This window comes from Streptopelia decaocto (genome assembly GCF_964273445.1).
Source record: "Streptopelia decaocto genome assembly, chromosome: 3".
In the NCBI taxonomy this organism is placed as follows: Eukaryota; Metazoa; Chordata; class Aves; order Columbiformes; family Columbidae; genus Streptopelia; species Streptopelia decaocto.
In genome coordinates, this window is record NC_138656.1 from 116769343 (window position 1) to 116794738 (window position 25396).

Sequence of the window (25396 nt, forward strand, 5' to 3'; positions counted from 1 at the left end):
GCTGTCTCTTAGACAAATATCCTCTTAGGTTCTCTTAACCTCCAAAATAAGGTGATCCCATACATATATCTACTGAAAAGAATTCCTTTTTTGTGTTAATTCACAAATAGTGCCCAGGAGGGGTTGAGAAGGTCAGTATCATGGGGAAAAGCAGAACAGGCACCATACTACCAATTTAACAACAGGTATGATCAAGATCCATTTTCCATGTTTATATATTAGCATTTTTTTACTTCCTAACATAGATATGGCTGTATATTCACTATCACATTACGACCCTACCTGGCAGTAGGGTTTAGTACATGTGAGGCAATGAGTTTCAACACCTGTGTTCCTAGGCTTGGATCTCTAATAACCCAAGGGGTTTGATCTTCAGAGCATGACAGGAGCTATCCATTTTCACTCAACCCCAGAAGAAAAGTGGTTCAAGAGCACTGGTTTTATAGGGTTGAACATGGTTTGTATTTTGCTGGTTTATTTGTTTGATTGACCTTTTAACCTGTACACTAATTGTGGGGAGGAGGGAGGGGAGGAGAGAGAGAGGGAAAGATATTTTGTAGAAATGTTATGAGTTTGGATAGAAATCCTGAACCAAACTATAGCAGTAGTAATAACTCTGAGTTTACAGACATCCAGAAATTATGAGCACATTGCACTTTTGGAAAATATATTACTTGTGGGATAGCTTGTGTCCCTAGGGTAAGTGTTCTGCTTCTTTCGTGACCCATAATTCGAGAGTGTGGCAGGCATTAGCACTTTACAAAACATCTTCATTCTTCATGACTGAGACAGAACCCATAGCATACAGAGTATCTTACTTATTCTGAAGTGATATTATTTTAAACACTAACTTTGTATTGTCAGTAGCCCAGATAGATGAAGGAAACAAAAAAAAAAAAAAAGGAAAAAAATAAAGAGAGGCAGTGGAAGTGTATCTAATTTTTTATTAAATATATCACTGTTGCAATCTGACTTGTACTGTAACAGGAAATTACAGACCATAAAACAGTAAGAAGAATGGGTCTGATGCATAATACAGGAGCCCGCCTGGAGAGGAATGCATATCACATAAAACTGTAAATACATACATACAAATTCATACACGTACACACATTGGGCAAACAGATTTTTGCACCGTGTCTCTTGTATCAGAAAAAAAGGGCAATGTGTTGATATGGCTTTCTATGTGCTCTAACTTGTCCTTTGCCAAAAGTAATTCCATTGTCTTTTTTATCACAGCCACTAAAAGCATAAAAAAAAAAATGTGGCTTGTGTTGATACACAAGAGCTCCCTGAAAGTTCTCCCATTCCGGGGAAGCAAGTAGGTTGGTTCTTAACATCTAATGCTACTTCCCTGACCTTTCTGTTTTAGGCCAAGATGCCAGAAAAACAAAAGCACTTCAAAGAAGTCCCAGTATTAGTTTAAGTTCTGAGGGAAGGTAAGTCATTTTATGTTCAAACATCAAACAGTCATAGGATGATCTCTCTATGTAAAAGATACATGATATCTTTTCTCATGATTTTCAGAATAGGATCTGGAAGAAAGTTTTTTTAGCAAAGCTTCTTAAAAAAACCTGAAGACTCTCAGTGAAGAATGATGTATTTCATAGTTTTGTTTGTTTATGCACAATGATAAGGCAGAACCTAGGACTGAAAATATTTGAGCTTTTAATTTTCAGATTTTAAATACTATTTAATTTATTTTTTACAAGCTTAATTTGAGTATAATTGGTCTGAAGCCAAATTAAAATTTGCTATTTGAGTTGAACAATTCAGTTTGTTCAACTTAATGTAAAGAGTACCTTGCCTTTTTATTTTGCCAGTTTATTATTTTCCTCAGACAATACCCTATATATATCAGCAAACTGCAAAAATCCACTGCTTGTCCAGCCCTAACTAAACTATTTCCCACTCCAGACTTTATATATTTGCTCTCCCACTTTGCAATACTTTTCACTTATGGAATTATTTCTAGAATTATTTCAATTATTGAATTATTTTCAATATTTTTCAATTATTGAATTCAATCCTGAACACTTGAAGATCTTGTGACTTCCCCGACAGGACTAGAAAATGTCGAGTGTTCAGTGTTTTGGTATTTCAAATGTCCTTTTGCATAGGTACATCCTGGTTTACCTCGCAGACCAAGGCATCACAGCTTGGTGTCGACAATTAACACCAAGCTCTCAGCAATTCATCAAAAACCTGACATTTTTTTCCTGGTAAAATTTTTTTAAAAGGATTTTTTACCTATTGATGTACTCTCAAGCCTTGTCTGTTTTTAGATAGAAACCAAACCAAAACAAAACAACAAAACATAAACAATAAAACAAGCTTGCTTTGACAGTGGAAAACAAAACCTTTTTTTTTCTTTTTTCTTTTTTCTTTTTTTTTTTTTTTTTTTAATTCAACGAGATGAATATTTTCCCCAAACATTCTCACTTTGAACAAAGAGCCAATTTCCATTCAAAGCATTTAAAGGGAAAATGTTCAGAGCAGTCTAAGCAGCCTTAGGTGACTGCATTTCATTGATGGGTGAAGCAAATGCTTTAGAGATGTCACGTCCACAAAGGATCCTTGGGAAAGGCAGCTGCTTGCTAAATATTAGGTGTAATGTTTAATATTATTTTATCTTTGCCTTTTTCCTTTCCTTGTTGTAAAGCAGAGCCATGTATAAAAAATGTGCACATATATTTGAAAACTGCTGGGTTCAACTCATGCTGGGACTGTGCAGAAATAGAATATAACAATTTAGCTATTAAGAGATATACATGAGCTGGATATATCTGTTATGACACTGTCATATCAACAACAATCAAGAGGCAGCAGAAGGTAGAGGATCTTTAATTTTAAGTGAACAATTCTAATAGCATGCAAAGTCTCATTAATCTTCCTTATACTGCCCATCTTCTCTGGCCTTAATCCCACAAGTAGTGAAGTTCCTGTCTAGTTTTACTCACAGAGACAGGATAGCTGGAACTAGCTGCAGAGAGCACAGCATCCTTCTCAGCAAAGTTTAGCTGAAGAAAAACCAAACAGACTCATCCCTTTCAAGAAAATAAACAATTTTGTTCCTGATGCAGTCAGGATCAAACATTACTGGCTTGCATGACCTACACAGAAGTAGTTTTCTGTCCTCGTAGACTAAAGTTTGCTGAGATACAGATTTTTTGAATCCTTACCTGGTCACAATGCCAATGGTTCCTGGATTCTACACTGATATCACTAATTATAAAGATAATTTTATTACAGTGACGTCACATGTATAGCACTGCAAAACAACAAGTTACAACAAACTATATCTAAAGTGTAAATATAATGTAAGAAATATTTTATCACTCATTTTTTTTCCCACTTATAGCTCTGGCTGGGTGCGTTATGCTGAACCCTATTAAAAGTCCAGTTTTCAAAACCTGAACTGAGAGAGTAATCTCACATTTTTTTCTCCTGTACTCTTTTTTAACACCAGTTTCTGGAACTGGCTTGTTCTACCAATGAACCATTTTGTCTGTCAGCTTAGATTAGGTCAAATTAGTTCTCATTTCAATAACTGACAAAGATCATCTTTGACAACATCAGTGACCTCACATGTCCTGACAAGGGCACATACTCAGTCTATAGAAAAGGAAGAAAAGTTTTATAAATTGTGTGCAAGAGGAATGTAACCATTAAGCTAACACTTAGATTCTTATTTTGACATACAAACCCTGAATGAGAACTTTTTGTTTTCAATTATGCTACATATTTGTTTCAAAGATTAATAGATACATGGATAGACAGTAAAAGCAGGCAAGCAGGCAAGTAATGAAGCAAACAGAAAAACAAGTAATAAATTACTTGTTACTTACAGTTACTTACTGTCTCAAATGTCTTATAAGTCAGGATTGTAACTACTTTAAAGTTTGCTCTCATAACTCCTAGCAAAAAATTCAGATGTATAATGTTCATGAGAGAATCTGTACAAAGCCAGTTAAGGCACCTCCAAACTCAGTCCCACCATTTGGTGGGCTATGACACAGTCTGGAAATTTTATATGTATATAGGCATTTTCCTCACTTGGGGAACTGATTATTGATATGATACACATTATTTAATTTAAGCACCTGAATTTCGTCACAGAACCAAAACTGGGGGAGGTTTTTGCAAGGTGAAAGCCCTTCTAGTGTACACGAGAGATGCCCCGCTGGAGAGCTCCAAAGAAGTTTGTGTCACATCTGTGGTGCAAAAGCCTTTGTACAGGACCCCTTCATGAGGGGTGGATGTCATTTCCAATAGAGTAAATTGTTCAAGGAGGCAGAGAAATGCCTATCATCTCTGTTTCTCCTGACTAGACCTGACATTCATCTGGTGGTGTCAGGGATGGTTTAAGGATAGTGAAATGCATCTTCTGTCCTCCCATCATTCAGACAAACAAAATGCCTGATAATCTTTCAACCATCTTCTTAGCAGACATGCTAGAAGCTCTCAAAACCAGGAAGATTTTAAGGCAAATGTATTTCTTATCTCTCAATATTAATCACTTTTGTTTGTTTCATTTGTTTTCAATAGTGAAAGAACTTAGGTCTCCAAATTTTTAACTGTTAACATTCAGTTCTTTATCCATTTGCACCCTTCTTCCCAAATATCCCATCTCATTTTTTAAGCATATATGAATGGTTTGCTATTTCTAACACTAAGATATGGCTGTTTGGATGTGGAATAAACCATCTCTGTTCAATAGAGGACCAAACTCTTGAACATTACAAATCTGCCTGAGAAAGATGGTATTATACGTAACAGAAGCTTCAGGACCAGTTATATATCAGTAAATTGTTCAGGAGTTATCTTCTCTTGTTTTTCTCTGAAATCATGAACTGAACAATTAAAGATTTCAAATATAGGTCGGAAATGTTCTTACATTTATTAAAGTTTAAGTATTTTTAAAGGAAAATTAAATATATGTATCTACTTGCATGAATGTATGTAAGCTCTATAGTAGTTTTGTATTGTGCAGTGCATAATACAAAATGCAATTAAAATCTAGCTAGGCTGTAGAGAGATTAGTCCACTTTGTGCACATCGGGTTTGCATGGGTTGATTTAGTAGTGCCTTTCTAATTTAATCATGTCACTTATTCCTGACACCCCAGACTACTAATCTTCTGTGTCTGATTTCTAGTTCACATATAATTGCAATATATCCAAGAAAGCAGCTTGACAATTCTCTGCTTGTGAGATTGGATCTTTAATATTCCAGAACTGAATGTAGAAATATCATGTATTCTGTTCGGTTGTTAGCATAGCTCAGATTGATGGAGATTCAGTTGCTCACAACTTTTGAACAGGCGTGAAAGACAAGGGTACAAGATGTTTTGCTACCTTACACGTGCCATTAATTACTGCAAAAACAAGTCTGTAAAGACCTCAGGGAAGAGGTTGCAGTGTACAGGGCTCCACATTCTTTTTAATCTTTGCTCATTCCACACTTCCATGGCATGTGAGCACTGCCTTGCATATGGAGCACCAAATTGTGACTGTACACCCAGCCTAACTCCTAGTGAACACATCAGAAGAACTAAGAAAGCAGTTGATAGAAATCTTACCATCCATTTCAGCTACATCACAGCCATGCCAGTGGTGCATAGCATGGAAAATATCACCCTACATCCTCTCTATCTATATGTCAACTATATGTCTGGTCAAGACTAGTTACATATTCTTCATCTATAGCTAATGGAGAAAGATGGGTAACTACTGGAGTGATTAGTTCCACCCATCTTAGATATTTATCAAAGAATGAGATGACTCAGCTTCTGAAAATGCTGATACTGATAGTAGAAGGATGATCAATCAGGAACAGACATGCAAATGCTGAATGAGTACTACAAGGTCAGGTGAATCTTTTCTTCAGAATCATACTCAACAACCTCAGCCCCATTATGAGTAGGATGTAGCATTCCATTATGAACTTTCACGAGACAGCATTAACAATTGCTTTACCAAATAAACACATCATCATCCTCATGTGGAAAATGAGGCTCAGGATAAACAAGCCAGATTTTACTCTTACAAGATGCACCATTAAAAGTCACCAGGTGAGGCTTAGCAAATGATGATGGAGAATTGGAAAGAATGAATAATGTTTGAGTTTAGTGTGGGTACCAAAAAAGGGTATTACAAAGTTTGACTTCTTGTGTCACAGCTGTTCATTTAGTTTCTCAAATTCATATCTAAAATAAAACAAAATAGTCTTGATTAAAAAATTTCTGGTGATAAAGAATCCATCACAATGCTTGCCATGTTATTGCAGTGATTAACTACCCCATCTCTTAAAAATGTAAGCTTTACATTTACTATTCATTTACCTAGGTTTGGCTTCTTATTATTTTTACCTTTATCTTCTGAAAGTGCGCATGGCAACCAGAAAACTGTTGTCTTGACAGGTAAATTATTAATTAGGCTAAATCACTTATCAGATTTTGATGCATTTGAAGATTCATTTCCTTTCTGCAATTAACCCATTAACCCCTCAACTACCATTTCATTAAGTAAACAGAGGGCTGTGTAAATGAGTTAATATTTATTAAAAGTGTTGTGCCAATTAGTAAGGAATATATTTTTCCTAGGCAAGGGCCAAACAGCCCTCCAGTCTTTTTTGTATATACTTGTTTTCTTTTAATTTTGCTAGTGAAAGTAGCAGGTGTTGAAGGCTGAGTGTTGTATGCAATCTGAGGTTGTTCAAGTCTACTGATTTGGTGATCACTTTAGATGGAAATCTAAAGGAAGGCAGCATTCCTTCATTTTGGTCAGTCTATAAAATGTCTGTTTGCTAGAAATATGCTTGCTAAACTTTGCTGTAGAAATGCACATCAACAACATCTATTTATCCCACACAGGCACATTTTGAAATGATGATCTTCACAAATAAGGCATGTACACAAAATATTGCATGAAAGGGCTCACTGCCTCTGACAAAGATCAAATAAAACTTGGTTGGTTGATCTGTCCATGCCTATAGGGTATTAGTGATTATAATATTGCACTTTAATGGACTATGGACCCAATTTACATAGCATTTACATGTCATCTACATACTCTTTATGGAATAAAAACCCAGTGATTCAGACACAAAAAATATCTAGGAAATACAGATACACTCTTCAAACTGATTTCTTTTTTTTGCTTTTCAGCTTGAAGCCTGCAGTTTTGACTTTACCTGTTCCCTCTGAAACCCAAAAAGCAGAACAGAGCAATCACTGCTGCATCGCTGCCACTAAATGCCCATTGAACCAAATGAGCAGTTAATTTTCAAGGAAAGTACTTTTTAGATAAAAACGTAAATACATTAAAATATTCCCTTTTTTGAGGTATTTCTACTTTTCTGTGTTTCTAACCCGGAGAATCCCTGACATGGACAGACACAGAGGCTTTAAAGCTTCTTCAAGGTGTTCCTGCACCTTTGCTCTGCATTTATGGGAAACAGAGTGGGAAGAACAGAAAGGTGGCTAAATTACAGTGCAAAACAACAGGCTGTCTTTACAGTAGCTGCCAATCAAATACAACATTTAGGAATTTTTAAGAAAACTCTATATTAGGTTCTTGGTATGACTTTGCCATTTAAAGCTTTGGGAAAAAATGTCCAGAGCCCAGTAGCATCCCAGTGATGGTTGAGTTGGCTGCCCTGGCCCCTGGACGCCTGAACCATGAGAGGAATCCACAGAAGCCTCACAGAAGGTATGCAAGGCTATTGTGTCTCCTTTCAGCTAAAAATAAAACGGGTACCTCAGGGCAGTGACTGCTTTTTATGTTTTAATCAACCTGTGCATCAATAATAGCTCTGATAATAACCAGAAAGAAAACTGTCAAGTCCAAAGGGATACCATACTAACCAGGACACATCCTATGTCCGGGATGAATGTTCATTTATTATACAATAAGCAAAAAAGCAAAATAATTTTAGAATTCAGTTTGAAACAGATATTTGAATTCTAGTCCTTCCTGATCTGTGTTTGAGACCTTTCAATTTTATAAACTTCCTGAAGCACTGCATGTCTTCAGGGGGAAAAGGAATAACAGAAAAAGGAAGGCAAAAAGAAGAAGGGAAAAAGGAAAAAAAAGGTGTTAGGACTGGTGGTTTCGACCTTCTACTAGCCATGGACAGGAAGTTATGGAAGGGAGTCAAAAGCACAACATACAAAGACTTCTTGCAAAAAGCCCACAAGGCACTTTAAGTACAAGTCAGCAGTTTCAGGCTCCAGCACAGATGTGTAGCCCTGAAATCTGACTCAGACAGATTTGGCAGGTTTAAACCTGAATACTACAAGTCACTTGGAGGTCGTTTTTTTTTCTGTAATAACTAACTTCTTGCCCAGCTCAGCTTTTTGACTTTCTATCCCAAGTCTGGGAGAGAAGCAGTTTAACTGAGAGCTGAAACCTGCTTTTATGCAGTACTCATTTGCAGAATCAAGCCAGGGAAGTGATTTGGACAAGAACATTATGGGCCCTGAGTACAAAGAGAAGGTAGTACCAATGATCACACTGTTCTTCTGCTGTCCCTCACAGAAAAGGCAGAAAAAGAAACTAGATGAGCCCTTGGTCTAACCATATACAGCAGATTTTTGTCCTGATGTTTTTATAACAAATTAAGGGAAGGAATTCAAGCCAACACCTTGGATGTGAAGCCAAATCCAACACTGGCAGGAAATTTTTCTCCATCATATTCTTCCCATATTTTATAACATTAGTTGGCACAGGATGTCTGCCCGATTCTACTCCCAAAGATTTGGTTAGTATTCCTAGTATTCCTAGTTTTGTCATCTCTCACACTGAAAACTAAAGACAAACCTGGCACATTCTGCTGATTCAAGGTCATTAAAAGAAACTACTTCAATTCATTTGAAATATTTGTGATACTGAAGGAAACCTGTCAAGGTCTCCTTGTGAGCTGTGATGAAACCCAGATTATTCATTGAAAAGTACTTTGACAAGAGAGGATGATACATGAAAAATGATCACAGAGATGTGTAATATAGGTAAGAGTGCAGTACTATAGTCTATCCACGTGTTTTGGAAAAAATTACTTCTCCTCCATATATCATTCCTTATGGTACCTGTAATGGTATATGTCAGGGCAACAAACATGGGTCCAAGGCTGAGATCATACAGCAAGGAGAAGGACCTTTTTATCAAAACAAGCATGCAGGAACGTCTTTGAGAAGAGAAGGTCCCAATGGGAGGAGGAGGGATATCTGAAGAATCCATAGTAGCTACAGGTGACATAGCTTGGAAAAGGACAGTGATGGCTTGAGAACATGCTGGGAGAGAGTTTAACAGAAGGGACAGAAAGTAGCTGAAGTCTCTAGGAACTAAGATGAACACTGCTTATGTAGGCTAACAGGAAAACTGATTTCATCCCTTGTTATCAAGGTTTCATCTTGTAGTTCACCAAAAGTGAAACAGGAACTTTTTATCTGTATGATAGGACCAGCAAAGCTGAGGAGCCTGCCAGTCCACTACCATAATAGCACCCAACAAGTGTACCTTGTGCAGGTGTCACAGACATAGTTCATGACAGGACAAGAGTGGGAAGATTCTTGGGAGTTTGGAGCTGGTATTTTAGCTGGGAAGCCATGCTGTCAAGGAGAAGAGTATACACAATGGTGTCTGCTAGCCAAAGCTTGGAAATGCAGGTTTATTGTCTCTAGAAAGATGACAAAAGGATGGAGTTGGGCAAATCAACATGGAAGACCCATACAGCTGCTTCTCTATGATGTGTATCCTTGTATTGCAGGGATGTGTTTATATCTCCTGCTCAGCTGAACACATTCATTAGCCTGTCAAATGACATGGATAGATAATTGTCACCACATTTACACCTTCCACAAACACATGTATAGCAGGATATGGCATCTATACAGGCAGAGTAGGGTTGGTGTTGTAAGTATCAGTAGGACCTAAAAATCTGTGCATTAACATAGCATGAAGATTTCTGCATGAACACAAGTCCTTTCAAGTGAAGCTCATCGCAAGAGTCTTCATTCTTGGTATTCTGTGTGATACATGGTGGAACTTTATCTACAGCCATAATGACAAATAAAAAGTCTGATCAATTAATAGCCAGTCTTAAATGCTGGAAGTTAGTGCATTAGAATTATGAGATTGCATGCTAAGCCTGTGGGAGGGTCAAATGACCTGGGAGCTGCCATGTGGTAGAAGCTGAGGACAGCTAAGACACAGTCATGATAGAGGAACAGTCTGACTTGGACCAAAGATACAAACGAGCAGCTTTTGACTAGAGGAGTTCATAAGCTGAGCATCTTCACAATGGGAAAGAGGGTCCCACTGAAAATGAAAATAAATTTGAGGAAAATGGTAATGCTTCACACCGTACACTTAGGATAAAGAAGATAAATTTGTGACAACTGATAATACAACCCTGACCCAAACTGACACACAGAATGTCAGTGACAAGAGAGGCCTGGTAGCAGAAGCTATAGGATATAGGGTGTCCTTTCATGCATATTGACACAAGGTTTTGAGGTAGGGAGCATTTTGTCCACAGAGTTCATAGCTCTGAAAGTCTGAGAATAAAGATGCTACCAGATACAGAGATGAGTTTACACAGAGGATGGTGAAAATGAAAAAATGATCTGTGGGTAATTCAGGATGTTTTGATAACCGCTAAACAAGAAGAGTGCAGGAGGCTGGGCAGATGCCTGCAAAACTATGAAAACAAGGTAAAATAAGAGTTTCTTTGTTGGAAGAGCGAGTTGAAAAGTTTTCTGAACAAGAGAAGCATGGAAAGAAATGGGCAGGAAAACAGGTGGAAAAGAAAGAAAGAAAACAATTCTGTCTTACAAAAAAGAGAGTAAGAGATATTGGAGAAAATCCTAAGAAGAAATGAAGCTGATGTGCAGCTGATTGTAAGAGAACAGAACACGGGAAGTTCTGCAGACAGAAGGAGGAACAGAAGAGGCAGATTGTGGGTCACAGATTTCATGGCAGCTCCATGAAGGTGTGTGTTGCTGGGGACTTTTGTTGGGGGCAACTGCAAGACCCATCACAAGAGTGGGGAGAGAGAAGAGTGTATTCTGCCAGAAGAATTCACACAAGAGGCAAAAAATAAACTGTCTGAGAAGAATACACTAGTGATCTCTTCCCCAGTAAGTTCCTGGGCACTCTGCTTTTCCCAGCTGGGAAAAACGAGACATATATATTAATTGGTGTGTGGCTGGTCTTGCAATAGACTAGAGGCAGAAGTATGAGTAAAACCACCTCTGCCTGCTTTCGGGCTAGTAACTCTATTCAATGACCATTGAATATATTGTGACAAATGTTTGGGTTCTATCATATTTTGAACACCTTTACCAATACTCTATTATTGCTATTAATGTATGGTGGGATTATTTTGACAATACAATCACAAGTTGTTGACTTTGAAAATCTGATTAACATATTCATTTAAATCATTTGCACACCAATACACATTTATATTTTTTTGGAAGAAGAACATAAATTGTCCCCTATATTGTGAGGAGCAGATCTACAACAATGTTCACTGCCTCCATCACGCTTGTTTCTCTTTGCAAACCAGACCCCTTGATGTAGATTTCAAAGAGCTTTCCTGTAAAATCCTGCTTGACCTTGTTGCACTGTCAACAGCAAATAAATTTTATGTACAATCTCTGGTGACTTTCTTGTATTTTTTCTTTTTTTTTTTAAACATCAATATGTAATAATTCAAAAGGATTTCAGATAGCATAGTTTTTTGACTGGCAGCGAAATAGCTGCCACTTCACTCCATCCCCTATATTATTATGGGTTTATTTTCTTGTCATAGTTTCCTTTTTTCCATCTTAACAGAAAGGGTTGTTTTTAATCTCCTTTTAACTGGAAAACATAATGAAGGTCTTTTTGCATTTGCTTAGCCTCCACTTACAAATTCTTCTGTTAGCAGGCAAGGAAGACAAGAATAAAAAGGCTGCTACAGTTGTTCATATAAAGAAAGAATGTGTGTTTTGTATTCAGAGCAGGAATTGAAAAGACTGGGCTCTTGGGCTCCAATCCATTCTGCAGTGAGTTAGGGGACTTCTTTTTGATCACTTTGGTTATGATTAAGGCTGTGTGTTTGTATTTCTCTGATGACAGCAACAACACCAACCCATTCAAGCTGGCGTTTTTCAAGTGAAACAAAATGCATGAATCAAATCCCTTGTTCCATCAGTGTTTAACGTATGGGTCTGCTGGGTACAGTGGCGTCATGCAGAGCGTTGCACTAAGACCAGTGGAATTGTGATAATCTGGGACTCTGCCTATGTGATTCGCCTCTCCACATTTGATGCATAGCTGTTCCTCTAACCTGTACTACCATTGCAATTACCCAACTAAACCATGCCTCTCCTCTTTCTCCTTTCAAATTGGGACAGAATCACCTTTCTTCATTTTGTTATTTTGCTGCCCAGCCATAGAAAACCTGCTTACCCAGCAATTCATTTTGGCAGTGAGCAACCTGATCTAGTTGAAGATGTCCCTGCTCATGGCATGGGGGTTAGACTAGATGAGATTTGAAGGTCCCTTCCAACACAGACTATTCTATGATTCTGATTCTGTTTTAGCTTAGTAAATAACCCTGCTGCACCTGAAAATGACTGCTACCTCCCTCAGAAGAGACACAAAAAAAGTCAGACAGAGGGGTATTAAGTGCATCGAATTCCTCATATAGGATTTTTTCTTTATAGCATAAGGGCTGTGTTAGGTCAGACTGAAGGTCCAGCCAACCCATCATACTGTCTCTGAGAGTAGACAAAAATATATACCAGTCTGATAATTTCTTCTCGTATTTCCCCAGTTTCCAGCATTTCCAAGATAGTAACTTCAAGAGTGAGTTTTAGTTTCCATATATTCAGTAATCTTCAGTACATTTGTTCTCTATAGACATATTTGATTTTCCCTTGTATTTCCAATGAGTTCAGATGAGCCCTGTCACTTGTTCCTCAAATGAGAAATTCTGGCACAATTGAGGTCCTAGGGGTCTGTGAAGAACTCTTCCAGGACATCTGCAGTCTGGGTTTGACCTGTGGTCCTTTTCTAGAGTGTGCTGCACCCAGGGGTGAAATAAATAGATGCAGAATCAATACTTCTAGCATTTCTGTCTCATGAAACTGGTTGATTTCTCTCTAGTCTTCTTGCCCAAGTACTTCTTCCCAATCAAGTGGATTAATTGTAGGATAACTTATTATCCTTTTTTGGTAGTGATGGTTTTCTTCCTACAGTGTAGAACACTATTAACATTCAATTTTCAAACCTGTCCATACCAGTGGCTTCTGTATTCCCCTGAAAATGTGGAGAACAATGGCTCAAAATTCCTCAGGATATAAACAGCCAAAGGATTGAATCTGGATCATGTTATATCACTTCTAAGGATTAAATTCCTCTGGTCATCCATTGAGTAGATGAACTCATTTGTAGCCCTTGTAGTGATGTAGAAAGTGGGCAGTGATTTTGACCAAAAAAAAAAAAAGATTTGTCTTAGTGTATGTCAGTGCATCTACTTTCATCCCTTTCTTTTTTTTTTTTTTTCACAGAGGGAACAAATACTGCCCAGACCAGGGTCTACCACTATAAGAATCTGCTGAAGGTCTGCCGCCTTTTCCTTTGTGCCATAAATGCTATTAAATGTTTCTTTTTATGTATTCTACACCTTCTAAACCAACCCACCGTTAAAACAATAAAATTTGGGGAGGAGGGGGCAACTGACCCCGAACGACGAATCATTTTGTATAGAAAGGGCCACAGTCCTGTTAATTCTAATGGCATTTTGACAGTAGCATGCTGTCAGCCCAATGGTTTGACCTATACAACAACCTCTAATTATTACTAATTAAAGAATTAATTATTCATGGCAGCACGCACTATTAGCATAGCAGAGATGTGTTGGAATATGAGTTATGCGTGGTTTATGAATCTTCAGAAAATAGATTCTTTAATAAATTAATAAAGGGGCTCTGGGGTTTCATTAAAAGGTGGCTGGAGGGGTTGCAAGCCAGTTTCCAAGGAGACCACAGGTGGTTTGCTTGGATTTTTTTTTAGTTAAACTTGTTTTGGCCAGATGATTTCCCTTCCCCTCCTCCCCCTCTCACCCTGTCCTCACTGCTCTTTCCTCAGGCAGAGAGGAGAACATTTTAATGAAACCCCTGTTGTCCTCATATCGCTTTGATCCCCGTGTGGTCTCCAACCTCCACGTTGGCCAGTTGGAGGATGGTGCAGTTGGTTTTTTTCTTTTCTTTTTTTTTTTTTCTTCTTTTTTTGATTGAAAGCTGCAACCAGCTCTGCCATGAATAAACAACAGAAACGATAAAAGCACACGGGTAAAGGAAAATAGAACAAACAAAGGACAAAATAAAGGAAATTGCATAAATTCAAATGAGATCATCAGGATGGAAGCAGAGTTAATTAGTCTTTTTTTCTGTCTTAAGAGCATATTTGGTGGTTGTTCTTATTACTATTTTTATACCCATGTTTGAATCTAACATGATATTTCCTATTCCTTGGACTTTTTAATAGATTTTATTGTTATTTTTTTTTAAAAAAAAAAAAGGAGTGACACAATTCTTCACTTTTAAATTCTTTTTTTCATTTTCGTCATGACCCATGTTTCCCAACATTTATTTCACTCTAATAATGCAGAAGGTGATATTAATACTTTTCAGTACTGCTAACTAAACATTGATATAAATAGCAATAACAATGTTTCCAGGTTTTTGATCCAGCTTCAGATCACATTAAAACTCCATCATTGGTTAATGAAAGCATCAAAAAAATAGGAGGTATATATATATTAAAAAAAAAAAAAAAGTCTCTGCCTCATTTTCTGAGGGCTTGTCATCGAGCCAGTCTCACCAGTGAAGGGCATAAGAACCAAGTGGAATGATCCTTACTACTACACAAATCTCACCAAAATTAATGGCACTGCTGTCAGGGGCCAAGCACGTCCATCATCTTGAAGGGATCAGAGTTTCATAAGGATAATCAAGAGTTAAAATTCCTTTCCTCTCTTGCTGTTCACCTCAGCGTTAGGAGAAGGACACTCTGCTGGAGATGATCCATCCCACCTATCTGAGACACTGATGTTAGAACAAGAGAAATCACCTCCATTGCTTATGCAGAAACATAGGTCTTAAGAGCACAACTTTTCAACAAGATACAAGATGAGCCCCACACCTTGTGCCTTCAAATTTTTGCATGAAGACCATCACTTCTCACTCAGTTACAACACAACTTTCAAAAGACCTAGATATATTGGACTTTCAGATCTCACTAGATGATGAGTTTATTGGAATTCTTGGCAAGCTGTTACAATGACTAGCAACTGTGGGTGTTATATATTCATGTAGTAATTTCTGTTGGTGTGTCTTTTGAGACAGTGACCACAAATTACTACATCTATATACAATGCCTAAAGCAATAAAGTTTCAATCTCAGGTGAAGTTGTGGCTGCTCTAATAATACCAGTTACACATCTCTGTTGTCTTTGTGATAATTTTTACTTATTTTATCATAGCACTTGGAGACTCAAATAAGGAATTGAGGCTCTACTTTGCTATGTGTGGTATGCACAAATGAAAGGGATCACATTACGATATCGCAGCGGTTGTATACACTTGATGTCCCTGAGTCTGTTTTGCAAATTGGCAAGCATTCCTGTTGAAGAAACCTCTTTCAAAGAAAGTGAATGATCCCAAGTAGTTAACCTAATAGGTCAGAAATTACCAGGCTTCAAGAGCCTGAAATTCTGGATAAAATGTACTTGGAAAAGTCCAGTTATCAAAGCTAGATTTCCCACAGAAATGTCTCATGTGTCATACCACATATTTTGAGACAATTCCTCAAATCTAGCAGTGACTTCTATGGTCAAATAAAACAGACAAAAAAGTGTTCAGGTTATGGTATCAATATCCCAGTAATAACACCAATACCAATAATACCAATAATGCAGTAATAATACTAATAACCCAAGTCAACTGGGACATCCTGGTTTACTTGAATAAAAGCAAAAGCATGCATCTGGTTCCCACTTCTCAGATGAGCATATGAAACATTAGAGACAGGAAGTGTCTCTTCCCTTCAGAAAAACAAAACAACCCCAAAACAAAACAACCAAACCAAAAAGCCCACAAAAAAAAAACCCAAGCCAAACCAAATGAAACCAAAACAAAACACCACCACTGCCAATACAAACAAAACCAAAAATAAACAAACAAACAAACAAACATACAAACACAATTTTTGGTCTCAAATGAAAACACATGCTCAAATTTCCATTTTAATGTATGCAGGATAATTCTTATTTTCCTACATGGATTAAGTCTCTGTCCTGAACAAGATATCTGTCTGGGATGCTTTATAATAAATTTGCTCTTGGCAAGTTTAGAAATAAGCTCAGGACGTAATTCAGAATTGAGTTCCTAATCCAAACTGGGATTTAAAATATAAAAAGAGAAACTCTCAGTTTAATCCAGACATGGAAGGTGCTGTTACACTGATCACCTAAAGTTTTAATGAAGTCTAAAGAAAATTGACTCAGAAGATTCTCAGCTTCTCAGAAAACCAAGCCAATTTTATTTAAAGACCTGAAAAATAATTTATATGCTTAACTTCGGGCACAAAGGTTTGAAAACCTAATTGGCTTGGCCAATATTACACAGAAAATTAGCCTTAACCTTTTCTGTCTATAGCAGTTAACTAGAGCCAGAGCATGGGCTGAGCTATTTTTCCAAAATCTGCTCTAGATTTTAATCTTTCGTTTGCTCTCTACCAAGATGTGCTTGTTGGTTTATGTATATATATATAAACGTTATTACAGCCTGATTAAACCTCTACTTTTATTTCCTAGAGAAATTAGGTATTCTGAAATTTGGGTTTGTTAGCCTCAAAAAAATTTATTCTTTTTTTTTTTTTTTCCCCCAGAATTTTTCTCTGTCCAATTCATCCGCCCCAAAAGCCAAGGTCTCAAGTGATGTGTGAGCTCAGCTGTGAGGCGAATAGTGATCAACCATGTCTCAGCTTTAACTGAAAAACAATTGTCCAAACAGTTGTATCAACACTATTATGGTGCTGCTCATTTAACAATGATCTGGACTGGAACATGAAATCAGGAGAAATAAATGGATATCCAAACACTCAAGTTAATTGCTAACACAAATGAATGTTTACTAATATATATTGTAGAGGTAGTTTTCACTGTAGGAAAATATTATCAGACCCTATGGGCATCCATTCCCCACTTTTTTTTTTTTTTTTTAATGAGCTCAGGAAAGATTAAAGCCCTAATTAAACACATATTTTATTTCTGTATTTAGGGTTTTGTTTTGTTTTTTAAACTGCGTCCTTTTAATGTAAAACTGACATTCTAACATTGCTCATATGCCCAGAAGAATTAGATAATCAACAACAGTTTATAATAAGAGTGTGCCAGAATAGAGTATGGAGTTCAATAAAGAGGATATGTTTTCCTTCATATGGTCAGGAGAGATCAGACTTTCTTCTGGGTTTGAAGCTTTACTCTGCAAGTTATACTGAGGACTGCAAATGTGCCATTTATTTGAACCACAGTCATAGTCGAGACTTGTTATGCCAGGAGCTGAGACATGCAATTTAAAACAACAATAAAACCCTAAAACATAAGTAAGTACAAATTAGACATCGCTAATCTGGACAGGATAATGACATTAAATATAGACAAGAATATTCAAACTTATCATTGAGCTGGGAGTTAGCTCTTCTAACTCCAGACATCTGTGATACTGGTGCCTACATGTGGGTATTTTAGATTTTATTTCAGTCTCAGCTTAAATTAATTCAGTCAATAGGGTATGAAGAGTGATGTGGCAAATCCTGAAGGAAGAATGTACATTCAGACATATGAAATGTGCTCCAAAATATGCCAAACCTGTTGCCTTCATTGACAGGGGTAGAGAACCCAGCGCATGTTGGAAACACCTGCAGGTGATTAAAATTCTGATGCTAGAAACCAACACCCTTAGTGCAGAATTGCCTGAAATTAGTTAAAAGGAGTCTGTAGTAAATAGCTGAGAAGTCAAAGTCTATTTCTGTAGCTGTTGGAGTTAGCTAAAGTTCATCCCATTCTTCCTGTCCCAAATGCCATCATATCCACCCTATTCACCCATGGGTGGTATAGACGACATCAGAAGTTCATGGCATACTTGCACCAATAAAATTATAGATAAATGTATTTGGACTATGCGTAAAGAATAGAAAAGTTGCTTGTAAATAATCAGTAGAGCTAGATAATAATTTAAGTCAAACAGTCATATTGCCACTAAAACAATACTGTTTACCCTGATGATGTATAAGACAAGTTTCTAAAATTTGGTGGGGTGATGTTCTGGGACCGCTTGACCTTACACAGAAAACGAGTGGAAGCTGATCATAGTACATAGTGGAAGCATCATAGTACTGGATGAAACATGGTGATCAGTATGGTCTCTTCTGATGGCATGAACCTAAGTAGGAGCTGATGCTAATAATGTGCCCCAGGGTGAACTACTGGTGTTTCTTATGCATATTATTCCTAGTGTTGTGGTGACTAATCAAGAAGGGTTCCTTTCTGCTCCTTGCCATGTGTAAATGCAACAAAAAAACTGTAACTTCCCCAAAGACCTTACAACCTACAAAGTTTTTACTCTTATTATCCTGTTTTACACTGGATGACCTGTTTTTATTTAAAGAAAAAAAAAAAAAAAGAACAAAATAAAGTCTTTCTACAAATGAAGGCAGAACACAACAAATATTTGAAAAACATAAATGCGTGGAAATTAACTACCTTACAATTCAAATGTGGTGGTAAGACCACACCTTTCCACAACCACGAGATTATTATGAAAGAACACAAAATTTGTCCCTGTATAAAAAATATACCAGCAAGATCCATGATATTATCATTGATGGACTCCTACTTACTAGTACATTGTGCATGCAATGCCACAGACAAGTGATCTAAACCAAGAAAAGTACTTTTACTAAAGTCAAAAGTATTACTGAAGGGTCCAAAGATTTAAAGTAATTAGAATTTTTTTCCTATCTCTGCAAATAGTTTAGCTGTTAGTGGAATCACCTTTGTCACTGAGTCACCTAACCAGCTACCATGCAGTAATAACACAGGCACAAAACTTTTCTGTAAAGAACTAAAAGCACTGGGGATGAAGATCACCAGGTATAAATGAGGATATCTCACTTGACTCCAGTGCTGTGCATAGGTGACTCACACCAACTAAGCATCCAGAGCCTTATATCTGATAATACAGGTCAGTCTCTGCTCTTGCTGACTTGACTGCAAATCCAGTCTCATACAGCAGGTTTAAATCTAGGTTAGCTCTGTGTAAAATTAGATCCAAATTGGCTACGGCTGAGGGATTTCCTTCATGTTCCAGTTGAGTTTGATTCGCCCATGATGCCTGCGATTCTTAAGATATTAATGGAAATGAAAAGAACAGATTCTTGGTTTTCTTAACTGCAACCACTAATGAGAACTGTGGTGTATAGATTTGCCAGGATTGAGGGATACATCTTCCGTGATGTAACACAATAGTTATTTTTAATCTACTTAATATTTGTGGTTTATTGCTATTGCTACAGGCCAGGGTCTAGGATGATAAAGTTCTGCTTTGTGGTGTGTTTCCTTATTGAGAACTTGTCTCTCCAGGATTCAAGTTAATTAGTTCACCTGGATCACACTTATTGTCCTCAGTAGATGCAAAACTGAATGGAAGCTCACCTGAAAGCTGACACTGTGACTACTATTGTATTGAAGATGCTATTTATACATGAGGATTATCTGTTCATATATTTGTCTTTCCATCCTTATTGCTGGCTTTTTCCTAGTCAGACAAATTTTCCTCAGGGTAACCCAAGCATGTGCTGTTCAATGATGTTCAAAACTCCAAAAGGTCTTGATTTTCTGTAGTAAGGTTGAAAGGAATTGGTGATGCTCAGTCAAAAAAGGGAATTTTACGTCAAATTCTTTGCTATTTTTTCCTTAAGGTAGAATCTGTGGCCTGTTATTTATTAGTTTCTCTATAAGATCCTACAGAGGATCAGAGAGTTTGAAACAACCAAGTATTTGCTTAATTTTTGGCCACTTTTCACCTGAGCCAGATTAACACTGTGGATAAACTTCATGTAAAACAACATGGGTCCTTGGCTGGTCATATGTGAAAGAAACCAAAAAAGCCGAAGGACAAGGTCAAAGAGAACAACAACACAGTGAGAAGGATGGAAGTATGCAAACACAAAAGCAAACAAGTGCAATTGGCTTTGTTGGTGCCCACAAATGAACAAAACAGTTGACTGAAAAGTTCAGACTATCGTTGCCTTTTCTGCTAGCTACCTGGAAGACTCCATGCAAATTGTGCCTCAGTTTCCTCATCTGGTAACTGAAGGCAATAATAACTTTTTAAAATAAAGTGTTTTTTAAGGCCACATGTATAAAGTATTTTTACTGTTCCTATTAGTCACAGAATCACAGAATGATTGGGGTTGGAAGGGACTTCTGGCGATCATCTAGACCAACCCACCTGCTAAAGCAGGTACACCTAGAGCAGATTGCACAGGAATGTATGATCTTCTCATGTCAAACACAAGAAGACTGTTTAGGCCCCAGACATGGAGCATGTCCCTAGGCACAAAGGGTTCTTAGAGATCTTCCTTGGGTCCTGGAACTGGATGAGCTTCATTCTGACGAAGCTACTTATTTCAGCTGAAAAGCAGGAAATGTATTTCTAGATAGAGTATAACACTAACGGTGTGAAGCTACAGCAGATCAGCAGGTTTGTGCAGTCTATACAGACTCCCATGGGAGTCAGGTCAGAATTAACATGAGTGTGGCACTTTTCTTTATTCCCTTCTTTGCCTTCACTCACTCTGCAGTTCTCTGCTGTTTAGACTTAAAGGCCATGGCAGTAAATGTTTCTCTCTTGAGCCAGTGAAATCATGGAACCATGGAATCATTTAGGCTGGAAAAGACCTTTAAGATCATCTATTCCAAATATTTAGATTCATCTAGAAATTTTAGTTGTCAATACTGCTTACTCATAGTAATAATTGCTATGATTTTCATTTACCCATCTCTATGTTAGTGTTATCACTAAGTTTGGGCTGATTTCTTCTATCTCCTCAGAAGCTTATGCATGACCACCATTCATTTAACCAAGCGTTCTTGCAAGACAGGGAAGGTGGGGATAAGTGAAGAGGTATTTCATAAGTAGAGTTGTTATAATTCTTTAATAATGTAATGGAAAACTTCCCATTCCAACTGAGGGAACTGGATCAGATTCTTAAACCTAACCTTTCTCTGTATTTAATTTTGCCTTCCACTGCCTACACACTAACCCTAGTGGTTGATCCCTCCTTTTGTCATGCTGCCACAGGTTTATGGAATCATCTGACATGGACAAAATACTTCTCTTTCCCACCTTCCAGTAATCTTAAACTTTGATAGGATTTCACACAAGCTTTTGCAAGAGATGTCTTAAAATGGTGCTGCATTCCAGACATGCTGTGAAGACTTTTTCTTGCCTTTCATGGCGGAACACACTCAATCCACCCTATTTTTTATGATGCACTGTTGTCCCTTTCAAATCCTGCTGAAGGATCTCAATGCATGGCACAGCTCCCCTGAATGAGCCTGTTGTCTGAGGGGGAGAGACAATGGGCCTTATTTAATGGGATTAGTTACAATAGTAAAAACAGCTAAAAGAAAAGAAAAAGAAAGAAAAATGAAAGAGGCAGTTAAACTGTTAAACCATTCTTTTATGCAAGTTTGGCACCAACCATACCTTTTCCTGGACATTTGCCAGCATCCTTCACAGTTTAGACTCAGTCGTTGATTTTTTTGTTACAATTTCCGCTCGACTTTACAGTTGCGCGGCTAATGGTGTAATTCATTTCCGCAGTGAAAAAGCTCCAGTATATTAACACTTCTGCCTGCTTGTAACTTGATCAAAGACAACATATCTGCTTTAATTTACTCTTAAGAGTGATTTTTTTTTTTAAGTAATATAGATTTATTTCAAGCTGTGTCCCCATCAAAAATGGGAACTTTGTTTTCAGCAGAGAACCAACAACAATTCCAATTACAGAATATGTTCAGCTATGGGAGAACAACCACAAATGCAGCTGTAGCACATCACAAAAATATTATTGTGTTCTCTTCAAGGACACAAGCACCTTTCAGGAGACTTCTGTACTCCTGCATCTATGCAGCTGCCTGTGTTACTGCTTGGATGGGTAAAGCAATATTTAGACATAAGATGGTCTGGGGATTGGCATTGGGAGTGTTTGAAGCTAACCTATTTTCTTTTCCTCCATTTTCTTGGAGAAAAAAGGCCGCAGCTTTTAAGGCACTGTGAGAAACCAAGCAGTCACGTGCCTCCTCTTTGAAACTGGACATGGACTGACTCAGAACCACAAATAATAATTGATGGGTTCACTTGGTGTCTGAGAGTGACAAACACTGAATTCTGCTAAAAAAAAATTAAACTGAACAAAGAATCTTCAAAGGTTGTTATATATGAATATTCTGAATTTTAACAGTTCCAAGATGAAGGTTGTTTGCATATGCCTACTCCTTCAGATAGAGTTTGTAATGATATGGTAGCATATTGTAGTTTGGTTTCTATGGAATCATAGAACCATAGAGTAGTTTGGGTTGGAAGGGACTTTCAAAACTCACCCAGTGCCACCCCTGCCATGAGCAGAGACATCTTCACCCAGCTCAGGTTGCTCAGAGCCCCGTCCAGCCTGGCCTGGGATGTCTCCAGGGATGGGGCATCCACCACCTCTCTGGGCAAGTGTTTCATGGGAGACAACCTGAATTGTTTCTCAGACCAGGTAACGACCTAGGTTTTAAACCTAGAAACAACAGCAAAATCTGATTCACATTGCTCTACCATATCATTTGCTAATGGACTTTAGAGCTTCCTTTTCCACTCTCCTATCTGCACTCTGCCAGCATAAACCTACCAACAGGATTCAAACCTTAGCTCACATTGACAGAGGTAGCTAATAGCAAGAATTGGCTCTTATTCTCTACCGCCACATCAAAAGCACCCCACTAAGCTGCTCATGAGGTTTTTCTCCTGTCTCCAGGCACCTTACAGACTGCCAGGCTTAGGCTTCCCAGCTCTGAGACCGTGGAGCTATGAAAGGTAGACAAGGACCTACAGTCTTCTAAGAGATGTGAGGGGCTGAATCATGCTGAGTTCAAACTAAACCACTGGATAATTGCACTGTCTTATTACTGAGCATTTTCCAGAAATTCATAGACTGGCCAAATTCTAGTATAAGTTGGGGAATGACCTATTAGAGATCAGTGTAGGGGATCTGGGGGTCCTGGGGGACAGCAGGATGACCATGAGCCAGCACTGGGCCCTTGTGGCCAGGAAGGCCAATGGCATCCTGGGCTGTATTAGAAGGGGGGTGGTTAGTAGGTCGAGAGAGGTTCTCCTCCTCTACTCTGCCCTGGTGAGACCACATCTGGAATATTGTGTCCAGTTCTGGGCCCCTCAGTTCAAGAAGGACAGGGAACTGCTGGAGAGAGTCCAGTGCAGGGCAACAAAGATGCTGAAGGGAGTAGAGCATCTCCCGTGTGAGGAAAGGCTGAGGGAGCTGGGTCTCTAGCTTGGAGAAGAGGAGACTGAGGGGTGACCTCATATAATAAATATATAAAGGGTGAGTGTCAAGAGAAGGGAGCCAGGCTCTTCTTGGTGACAACCAATTATAGGACAAGGGGTAATGGGTTCAAACTGGAACACAGGAGGTTCCACTTAAATTTGAGAAGAAACTTCTTCACAGTGAGGGTAACAGAGCACTGGAACATGCTGCCTAGGGGGGTTGTGGAGTCTCTTACTCTAGAGACATTCAAACCCACCTGGACACCTTCCTGTGTAACCTCATCTGGGTGTTCCTGCTCCAGCAGGACTAGATGATCTTTTGAGGTCCCTTCCAATCCCTAACATTCTGTGATTCTGTGATTCTGTGAAATCTGCAAAGGTTTTCACATGAGAAGCATCCCTGACCTTATTTTAGGTGATTCCTTAAGCAGGACTAATTTTCCTGATATTCCTTCAGTTTCTACTTTGAAATAGTATGATCTTTTAGTAGAAACAATTCAAAAGACACCCCCCGAAAGAAAAAAAAATTAAAAACCCACCACACCTCCAAAAAAAAGAAAAAAAAAAAAAACAAACATAAAACAAAACAAACAATAGACCAAGTGGCTGGATATAAACTCTAGACAAAGAATTTTGGTAGACAAATGGTTCAGCTTTGGCATAATTATAAATAACTAATAGTGAATTTTTATACTAGGAGGTAATCCAATATGATTCCCAGCTATGCCTAGTCTAAAAAGTAAAAACTGATTCTCTGATTTTTATTCACCCACATCAAGCAGTACCTCGTTTTCAAGTATTGGTATAATTTGAAAGGAGGGGACAATTGGAACTAGATCTTACTCTATATAGATGGGGAATCTTTCCCTAAAAAAATAGGTTGTCTTAAGCTCAATCCTTTGGCCAATTAAGTTATGTTATGGAACTTGGTGTGTTGTTTTGTTCTTGCTTTTATGATCACGCTATAATTCAACAGCAGCATAGTTAAAACCCACAAATAAAGGTAAAATTCAGACATGTTGTAACTGTGAGAATTAATTCAGAAAAATAAAGAAAATGACAATGTGAAGAATAATTTGCAACACAGAAAGCCCTGAAAATGTCTGTAATGCAGCTATGATAACTACTATCTGTGTTAAATAGTCTGCAGCTGATCCTCCAAGTTATATTGCTTTTACAATATTTGATAGTAACTCTTAATGGATATACTAAAGCATGGTATTTTCATTGGAATTAATCAGTATTATAGTATCTATGTTCAAGAGAGAAGTGAATAGCCAAGACTACTATCTAGTTACTTAAAAAATACAAAGAGTCACAGTGCCTATTAAGCATCCTCAGAGTACATCACAACTACCTCTGTTCATTGATTTTATATAAAATTGATTTCTGGCAGTCCTTGATGATCCACAGGCAGAATCCTTATCTCTCTCTTGAATGCAGATACAGTAATAAAGCCTGAATAAATGTTAGGTGCCATGGTAGACAGTTTAAATATAATATTCTTTTCCTAACTCACTGAGACTCTTCTAAACCCACCAAATTCTAAACTGTATTCAATGGCTAATATTTTTGGTAGATATAGAAGTTAGCCAGAAACTTCATCTGGGAGAAAATTTGAACTTAAATCACAGTAAAACATATTTGTACACTCCAAACTACAAGTTGTAATGTGCTGCAGCAGATAAAAGTGTCCTGTAACTACAATTAGATCTGCTCTGATAGTGGAGA